We start from the raw sequence: 9,328 nt of genomic DNA, 5'->3' as shown, positions 1-9,328 counted from the left end.
TGCAAAAGGCAAGTCCAACTATACACCAGGCCTCCTCTGAACCGCCTGTATTTCTATTCTGTTTGAGTTATTTTTCTCCATCATATTAGTATTCGTAGTCACAATATAGTAGGGTATGGGTTAGTGTCAGGGATTCAGTATTTTGAACCGAAAATAGGAAAATGAATCCAATGTGTAGGCAAATATGTGCTACACAAAAATCTTCCCACTCTCCTCCAGAACAATGCCTTGACATTACCTTCGCAATAAGTAAGACTCAATTTGAGGAGAAGAGTTAGAAAAGCTGTGAATACATATGTGGAATGGAAAATGCTCAGGACAACCTTGGAGGTGGTAGAGGAGTTTCCATGAGTAAGGGACAGGGTAAACACTCCACAAACATGGAGCTCTGCTGGCCGAAAGACTTCGTGAGAAACTGCCTCTGAGGTTGGGCACTTGAAATGTATGTTGTTGTCAGGAGCTTTAGCTTCCTTTGCAGTGAGACCATCAAACCTGGTCTGCATCTATGTGACCTGGAGGACATGGTTTCTGATTTTCCAATGACCATGAGGCAGAAGTGCTGAATTCTCTCTTTGCAGGTAAACTGTGGCCACTGGGGTCTAAGTGTCTCCCTGTGTGGACTGTGAAGCCATTTGGTAATCCTCCACTTTTCCTGGTGTTTCTTGCTGCGGCACTGGGAGTTTGGAATTTGCTTCAGGAAATACAAGGAGTTCAACTGGGACACAGTGCTGGAGGGAGTTCTGTCACGTGTGGTGGGTCAGGGTCCTAGGAGAATGCACCAGCCAGGCTTCTATCCCACAGAGCTTGCCCCCTTGACCATAGCAACCCGATTCTGAACATTGCCCTGAAACCTCTCCATATAACAAGATGCCTTTACATAGAAGGGTCTGCTCACTGCACCATGTCAGTCACAAGCCATTTGGAAGCCAATGGCAGATCCACATGGCCCCACCACAGATGTTTTATCACACACCTGCACACCACTGCTCTAGGCCCACTACTCAGCAGGCCCCAACTTACTGGCATCTCTGTTTTACACCGTTTTCATGAAACCCAGTCAATCAAGGCACTGTCTGGTACACTCCTGATCAGCAACAGGACATCCAAAGGTTCTCCAGTGCCACCAGGTCATGGGAATTTCAAAAATTTCATGGTATTTATCAAGCTAGCCATTTTTAAAGGATGAAGTTGGAGGCACTGTGGGTTTCCATTCCTTCAGGAACCATTAAATGGTGAGGAAGCTCATTTCAATGAAAGCTCTGGAGAACTCTCACAAACAAGGCTTCCCAAAGAGTGGCCAAAACGTCACATGAATCCAGGCCCATTGAGGTCTACAATGTGAGGTCCACGTGTGTTTGGACTCTCCACTATGGCTGCCAGGTCTTTAAGAATAAAATCATGTGATATCCGGGCTGAGATTCCCAGTGCTCTGTGGAAAGCCAGCCTGGGCCTAGATCTCAGTTTCCAAGGGCGACTCTCATGCGTGGCCTCCTAAAATCCCAACGCAATTCACGGCAATACTTCTCTGAGGTCAGTTCCAGAACTCAGTCTCCAAGGGGAATCACACCAGAGTTCAAGCCCAGGTGGACCCAGTCATCTCTTCCCACTGCCACACCAATGACCACAATTCAAACCAAAACACTGCCACATGGCCCTCATCTTCTTCCATATAGACACTCATCATAACCTCTGGCTGGAAGTGTCCATGAGGGGCACAGCCCAAGACAGTGTCCACAATGAGCTCCCTTGCCTCTCATTTGCCTAATGTCAGGGTGGACTGGACACCCTTCCTGTGAACCTGGAGTGATCAAATAGGCCTGCCGTTAATACTGCTCTACTTCTCCAATTGGAGGCCTACTGACTGCCGGGTATAGATTCTTTGTGTGACCTGGAGTCATGAGAAAACCCAAGCACCTATGGGCTAGCCTCTGCAGGGCTTTGAAGAACTCATTTGACACAAAGGATCCCTATTCTCACTTGATGGAGGTCAGGAACCTTACAGAGGAAGGCGAGAGACTTCATCCACAAGGACTGCTTTTGTGCCAATTTGGCTTTGGATGCACACATGGGATCTTTCTTTGGATCCATGAGGTGCTGACAATCTAAGCCACAGCCTCACACAGGGCCAAGAGGCTGATTCAGACACATCCCTTTGCAAAGCAATTAAGCAAAGAGCCACAGGTGATGCCCATTCATTTCCATTTGAAAACTGTTTTCTTCAGGCTTCACAAAGGGGTGCCCTGAGGCAAAGGCCTTCCTGACATTCAGGGCCACAGAACAATAGGTAAGCCAAAGGTCCAAAGCAGGGTTTCTCCAGGGAGACTTTACTGGTCACACTGATATCTGAGTTTTCTGAGATGCTCACCATTCCTTTCAACTATCCAGTGCATGGCCGTGTCACCGAGCTTGGAGGTGGTACATATCTTGGACACAAAACCATGAGCCTATTCTGGAGAGTGGCCAGAATTCAGGAAGAAAACAGGAACTTAGGAAGATAGTAGGTGTTGCCCATCCATAAGGCAAGCCACAGTCCATTCATCAATTGGGCAGGATGAATGCTGGGAAGCTTTCTACTAGACAGGACACATCCATTGATGCGTTCTCTTTTCTAATGTCTACAACCAGGGACACAGTGGGATACACAAACATAGAAACACTTGCCTTGTCAAAAGCCTTACTAGAAACAGTCCACTCCAAACCAAACAAACCGCCTTTCCTACCTATTCTCAGAACATGAGACAAAACCACAAACTCACACCCACACCCACAAAGGCACCTCCTTCCAAGTTGGTCTGTGACTACCCAGAGTGTCATCTGACTGGTGGGCCATACTATGTTCCCCCGAAAGGGCCTGTCCTGTCTCACATCTGGCCTCCTTGGCCAACTCTGTGAAGTTGTCAGGAGCCAGCGGTGAGCCACTACCTGCTTTCTCAGGAAAGGCCCCTCTGCAGAGCTTTCCTGGCATTTGGCCATCCTCACATCAGTAGGTACCAAGAAAGACTGACTCTGTCCTTGGTAAATCCAAACAAGTGAGCCCACTGGGACTGGGACTGGGACTGGCTCTGGGTGCCTGGCTTCCTGGATCCCAAGTTCAGAGAGTTCCATCACCAAGGAAGTGAGGTGAGGTCACTTCCTTCAGGAACTGAATGAGGTCACTGCCTTGGCAACCACTGTGTCCTAACAGTTGCTTCCAAGGCTCCCATGAGATGGAGGCTGCCCCTCCTTCCTGTGACACTTTCACAAGTTAGAATGGAATATCAACCACAGGCACCAAGGAACAGCTGTCCACACAGGCCTGCTTTGGTCCATCTTGTCTACATTAAGAAGAGAGAGGCTCATTCAGACACATCCCTTCATCCTGACCAGGTTGTTTGCCATGGAAGATGACTTCTGCTCTCTCTCAGGTCCTTCATAGCTGCCTTCATCTTCTCCAGGGATCATTTCTGCATGGACCTTTGAGGTTCTCAGCAGGTGGAAGATCCCCCACATTCCTGTATTGTAAGACCAACTCTGTCCCTGCTCTTCTGTAAAGTTAGATTGAGGGAACAGTGTATGGTTAGGGTTAAGAACCTGTTTGACTTGGGTGAGGAATCACTCTGCTGGATGAAGAATGGTACTGGGAACCTGCGATATTTATAATAATATATAGGTGAAATATATGTATGAAAACAGAAATCCAAGTAAGATTTGAAGGCCAGAAGGGCATTGGGCCCTTGATTGGGATACTTAGCTTTGAATGACTTTCTGCACAGGTGTCTCAGATAAATCGATATACAATGGCATAGGACCTTGTACCTTGGATGATTGAATGTAGAAGAGGACATCCAGTCAAAAAGGGATAGTAGGTAGGATTAGGAAGATAGTTGGTAGGTTTAGGAAGAAGAGTGGGTATACAATTTGGACCAAAAGTTCTTTAGCAATAGGGTGTCGGTTAGAGAGTGAATGTAAATGTCAGCACATGTGAAGAGGCAGTCACAATGATGAACTGGGGAACATATGTAGGAAAGCAGATATCAATAGAGACATGAGGAAATCAGGCAAAGTATAAAGTGAGTGAGAGGATTAGACATTTTCAACAGGGTTGAGGTTGAATATATCATCTTAGGAAGAAACAAATGTGTAGTCACCAATAGGATTGACATTTGAGAGCATTAGGCAACCTGGACAAGGATGTTTTTAGTAATCCATGCTCACTTTCAATGAGGCTTTGGTACAATCATAAGTGTGACCTTTGCATTTTGTGTCCAGAATATCACTGTGATAAAATGTATATGGAGATCAGGTGACATGAGTATTTCTTCCACCATTTCTGGGAGTAATATGTTGAAGACCTATAAATTAGCATTTGGGGTACATATAGGTGTACCCTGGGTCTATGAATATAGAGATAATGCATGAATAGACCATACAGTGAATAAATATTATAACTGGTTCCAATTCAAATAATGGATTGAATTGATATCTGAAAATATATAGGAAATCTAATATTGATACACAACCATTCATTCCAACCAGTTATACATCTAATGGCGATATTAGGGTTATGGTTTACCATGAAGGGGGTGTGAGTTTTGCTTCACAAGGGATTATGGAAATGGAAAAGAATGTGTTAGGAAAGAAGTCTCATGAAAAGACCAGTCAAGAAACGTGGAGGAATACATGTGTTCTGAAGCAGGAAGTGATTGAAAGGGAACCAAATGCCTAGAAATTTGTGAACTTGAGGATGAAATACATATCCTATGATGTGCATCAACTGAAGAAATAGTAATGCACCAGTGTTGAATAAACATGAAAGTCAAAATACACATCATGTCCCATAGGAATCTGCTTGCATTGATGTTAAACTGGGTCAGTTACTGTAGAAATATTAGGATTTCTATGCACCATTCTCTGAAGTTAGTTTTCAGCACTAGGAAACAAATATGTATTTCAGGTGGATGACTATTTCTGAGAATAATCTTGTGAAAAGTTGATTATAAATCCACATATATGAACATGAATGAATTTAGGGAGTGTATAATAAGACACATACATTTCATATTTTGAAAAATCTGGAGAGTGTGTGTATGTGTGTGTGTATATACACACACATACACACACAGACATTAAAGGGTAGAAATGCATATGCCAATCGAAATTCATCATGAAATATTTATCATCCACAGATCCAAAAATATTTATTTTACTGAACATGTATTTATGTATCATGTTGTTCAAGTAGGAAGCTCACCTGGAGGTTGAATGTTCAGTTCCAACAGCGTTTAGGAGGAGTGATCTCTTCTCACAATTTGTATCTGCCAAGTCAGCCACCTCACAAGAATGTACGTGCGATAGCAGGTAGGATTCTATATGTGCATGTAAAAATGCAGGTTGCTGAATAGACTACAGAGAAAGGGAGACAGGAATTCACATATTTGTTAACTTTCAAAACACATGGAGAACTACTTCTATTAAACTGGACTAGATTTATAACACCTACCCTTTACAATGCAAAAGGCAAGTCCAACTATACACCAGGCCTCCTCTGAACCGCCTGTATTTCTATTCTGTTTGAGTTATTTTTCTCCATCATATTAGTATTCGTAGTCACAATCTAGTAGGGTATGGGTTAGTGTCAGGGATTCAGTATTTTGAACCGAAAATAGGAAAATGAATCCAATGTGTAGGCAAATATGTGCTACACAAAAATCTTCCCACTCTCCTCCAGAACAATGCCTTGACATTACCTTCGCAATAAGTAAGACTCAATTTGAGGAGAAGAGTTAGAAAAGCTGTGAATACATATGTGGAATGGAAAATGCTCAGGACAACCTTGGAGGTGGTAGAGGAGTTTCCATGAGTAAGGGACAGGGTAAACACTCCACAAACATGGAGCTCTGCTGGCCGAAAGACTTCGTGAGAAACTGCCTCTGAGGTTGGGCACTTGAAATGTATGTTGTTGTCAGGAGCTTTAGCTTCCTTTGCAGTGAGACCATCAAACCTGGTCTGCATCTATGTGACCTGGAGGACATGGTTTCTGATTTTCCAATGACCATGAGGCAGAAGTGCTGAATTCTCTCTTTGCAGGTAAACTGTGGCCACTGGGGTCTAAGTGTCTCCCTGTGTGGACTGTGAAGCCATTTGGTCATCCTCCACTTTTCGTGGTGTTTCTTGCTGCTGCACTGGGAGTTTGGAATTTGCTTCAGGAAATACAAGGAGTTCAACTGGGACACAGTGCTGGAGGGAGTTCTGTCACGTGTGGTGGGTCAGGGTCCTAGGAGAATGCACCAGCCAGGCTTCTATCCCACAGAGCTTGCCCCCTTGACCATAGCAACCCGATTCTGAACATTGCCCTGAAACCTCTCCATATAACAAGATGCCTTTACATAGAAGGGTCTGCTCACTGAACCATGTCAGTCACAAGCCATTTGGAAGCCAATGGCAGATCCACATGGCCCCACCACAGATGTTTTATCACACACCTGCACACCACTGCTCTAGGCCCACTACTCAGCAGGCCCCAACTTACTGGCATCTCTGTTTTACACCGTTTTCATGAAACCCAGTCAATCAAGGCACTGTCTGGTACACTCCTGATCAGCAACAGGACATCCAAAGGTTCTCCAGTGCCACCAGGTCATGGGAATTTCAAAAATTTCATGGTATTTATCAAGCTAGCCATTTTTAAAGGATGAAGTTGGAGGCACTGTGGGTTTCCATTCCTTCAGGAACCATTAAATGGTGAGGAAGCTCATTTCAATGAAAGCTCTGGAGAACTCTCACAAACAAGGCTTCCCAAAGAGTGGCCAAAAGGTCACATGAAGCCAGGCCCATTGAGGTCTACAATGTGAGGTCCACGTGTGTTTGGACTCTCCACTATGGCTGCCAGGTCTTTAAGAATAAAATCATGTGATATCCGGGCTGAGATTCCCAGTGCTCTGTGGAAAGCCAGCCTGGGCCTAGATCTCAGTTTCCAAGGGCGACTCTCATGCGTGGCCTCCTAAAATCCCAACGCAATTCACGGCAATACTTCTCTGAGGTCAGTTCCAGAACTCAGTCTCCAAGGGGAATCACACCAGAGTTCAAGCCCAGGTGGACCCAGTCATCTCTTCCCACTGCCACACCAATGACCACAATTCAAACCAAAACACTGCCACATGGCCCTCATCTTCTTCCATATAGACACTCATCATAACCTCTGGCTGGAAGTGTCCATGAGGGGCACAGCCCAAGACAGTGTCCACAATGAGCTCCCTTGCCTCTCATTTGCCTAATGTCAGGGTGGACTGGACACCCTTCCTGTGAACCTGGAGTGATCAAATAGGCCTGCCCTTAATACTGCTCTACTTCTCCAATTGGAGGCCTACTGACTGCCGGGTATAGATTCTTTGTGTGACCTGGAGTCATGAGAAAACCCAAGCACCTATGGGCTAGCCTCTGCAGGGCTTTGAAGAACTCATTTGACACAAAGGATCCCTATTCTCACTTGATGGAGGTCAGGAACCTTACAGAGGAAGGCGAGAGACTTCATCCACAAGGACTGCTTTTGTGCCAATTTGGCTTTGGATGCACACATGGGATCTTTCTTTGGATCCATGAGGTGCTGACAATCTAAGCCACAGCCTCACACAGGGCCAAGAGGCTGATTCAGACACATCCCTTTGCAAAGCAATTAAGCAAAGAGCCACAGGTGATGCCCATTCATTTCCATTTGAAAACTGTTTTCTTCAGGCTTCACAAAGGGGTGCCCTGAGGCAAAGGCCTTCCTGACATTCAGGGCCACAGAACAATAGGTAAGCCAAAGGCCCAAAGCAGGGTTTCTCCAGGGAGACTTTACTGGTCACACTGATATCTGAGTTTTCTGAGATGCTCACCATTCCTTTCAACTATCCAGTGCATGGTCGTGTCACCGAGCTTGGAGGTGGTACATATCTTGGACACAAAACCATGAGCCTATTCTGGAGAGTGGCCAGAATTCAGGAAGAAAACAGGAACTTAGGAAGATAGTAGGTGTTGCCCATCCATAAGGCAAGCCGCAGTCCATTCATCAATTGGGCAGGATGAAAGCTGGGAAGCTTTCTACTAGACAGGACACATCCATTGATGCGTTCTCTTTTCTAATGTCTACAACCAGGGACACAGTGGGATACACAAACATAGAAACACTTGCCTTGTCAAAAGCCTTACTAGAAACAGTCCACTCCAAACCAAACAAACCGCCTTTCCTACCTATTCTCAGAACATGAGACAAAACCACAAACTCACACCCACACCCACAAAGGCACCTCCTTCCAAGTTGGTCTGTGACTACCCAGAGTGTCATCTGACTGGTGGGCCATACTATGTTCCCCCGAAAGGGCCTGTCCTGTCTCACATCTGGCCTCCTTGGCCAACTCTGTGAAGTTGTCAGGAGCCAGCGGTGAGCCACTACCTGCTTTCTCAGGAAAGGCCCCTCTGCAGAGCTTTCCTGGCATTTGGCCATCCTCACATCAGTAGGTACCAAGAAAGACTGACTCTGTCCTTGGTAAATCCAAACAAGTGAGCCCACTGGGACTGGGACTGGGACTGGCTCTGGGTGCCTGGCTTCCTGGATCCCAAGTTCAGAGAGTTCCATCACCAAGGAAGTGAGGTGAGGTCACTTCCTTCAGGAACTGAATGAGGTCACTGCCTTGGCAACCACTGTGTCCTAACAGTTGCTTCCAAGGCTCCCATGAGATGGAGGCTGCCCCTCCTTCCTGTGACACTTTCACAAGTTAGAATGGAATATCAACCACAGGCACCAAGGAACAGCTGTCCACACAGGCCTGCTTTGGTCCATCTTGTCTACATTAAGAAGAGAGAGGCTCATTCAGACACATCCCTTCATCCTGACCAGGTTGTTTGCCATGGAAGATGACTTCTGCTCTCTCTCAGGTCCTTCATAGCTGCCTACATCTTCTCCAGGGATCATTTCTGCATGGACCTTTGAGGTTCTCAGCAGGTGGAAGATCCCCCACATTCCTGTATTGTAAGACCAACTCTGTCCCTGCTCTTCTGTAAAGTTAGATTGAGGGAACAGTGTATGGTTAGGGTTAAGAACCTGTTTGACTTGGGTGAGGAATCACTCTGCTGGATGAAGAATGGTACTGGGAACCTGCGATATTTATAATAATATATAGGTGAAATATATGTATGAAAACAGAAATCCAAGTAAGATTTGAAGGCCAGAAGGGCATTGGGCCCTTGATTGGGATACTTAGCTTTGAATGACTTTCTGCACAGGTGTCTCAGATAAATCGATATACAATGGCATAGGACCTTGTACCTTGGATGATTGAATGTAGAAGAGGACATCCAGTCAAAAAGGGAT

Source organism: Spermophilus citellus, assembly GCF_964194105.1.
Source record: "Spermophilus citellus genome assembly, chromosome: 12".
NCBI lineage: Eukaryota > Metazoa > Chordata > Mammalia > Rodentia > Sciuridae > Spermophilus > Spermophilus citellus.
The sequence above is the reverse complement of the archived record's forward strand: the minus strand, read 5'-3'. Positions refer to the sequence as shown.